At 37.3% G+C, this 989-nt stretch overlaps 1 non-coding gene across 1 annotated transcript; it reads right to left on the reverse strand.

The window, feature by feature from the left end:
- Window positions 1-255: 255 nt before the first annotated feature.
- Window positions 256-338, reverse strand: TRNAL-CAG (transfer RNA leucine (anticodon CAG)). The gene has a single exon. It is a non-coding gene; the product is annotated as a tRNA-Leu (tRNA).
- Between the last annotated feature and the right edge of the window lie 651 nt (window positions 339-989).

The raw sequence follows: 989 nt of genomic DNA on the forward strand, positions 1-989 counted from the left end.
CAAAGCAACAACTAACATACGCACAAAGAAACTATTTGATGTTCCCAGAAGTCTTTTTTGGAAGCACAAATTCAGGACATTTAAGATTTGCCTCAAGGACCCCCAGGAATACTGCCAAAGTGCCAACGTTGAGAATTGGTTTTGCTAAGCCCCATCACTTTTAGTTTTCAATTTGAGATTGCCACCAATAGAGCGGACCCCCAACTAATCAGTAACAGGAGTGAAGCTGTACAATTTCTTGAAAGAAAATGCTAATGTCAGAAGTGGGATTCGAACCCACACCTCCAGGAGAGACTGCGACCTGAACGCAGCGCCTTAGACCGCTCAGCCATCCTGACTTCTTTTGGCTTTTGTAATTTAACTATTTCTAAGCTAAGCAGTAGAAAGATGAGCATTACTTGTGATGAAAGGAAATATACCATGATTTCTTTTATTTTAATATTGATTTGTAACCTATTAGTTACAGCCAATTTTGAGCTTTATGACCAAGCACCGTTTTTTAAATCTGACATGTATCAATTTATGTGGCAATAACACTGGAATGCTTAACATATCCCCGTAATTCTGATAGTGTTATTTTGTAACACATTGTGCTTTATATTAATTTTAAATTTAGATCAATATATATTTAGTTTTTCTTGTGAAAATATCTAAAGTTGCACAATTTCATTGAAATGTGGTGATGCCCCATATGTCTTCAGAAACTACTGTTTGGTCACACAGCAGGGCTTTGAAAGTAAGAGCGCTATTTGGGTTTTGAGAATGCAGATTTTGCAAGAATATTTTGAGGGTGACATTTGCGGAGTTCCAAAAGTATCAAAACAGCAGAAACCCCTCCAAAGTGATCCCATTTTATAAATTACTCCTCACAATGAATTCATCAACACCAGCAATTACTATTATTGTCCAACAGGTGTTTTCACTCTGCAACATCAAGAATTGCAAATAAGCCAGTTTAGTGCCAAGCTTGCGCTTATGGAGACAAGCAC

The sequence above is a fragment of the Phyllobates terribilis genome, unplaced genomic scaffold (genome assembly GCF_046119375.1).
Source record: "Phyllobates terribilis strain yellow unplaced genomic scaffold, ASM4611937v1 Scaffold_12__6_contigs__length_324123572, whole genome shotgun sequence".
NCBI classification, from domain to species: Eukaryota; Metazoa; Chordata; class Amphibia; order Anura; family Dendrobatidae; genus Phyllobates; species Phyllobates terribilis.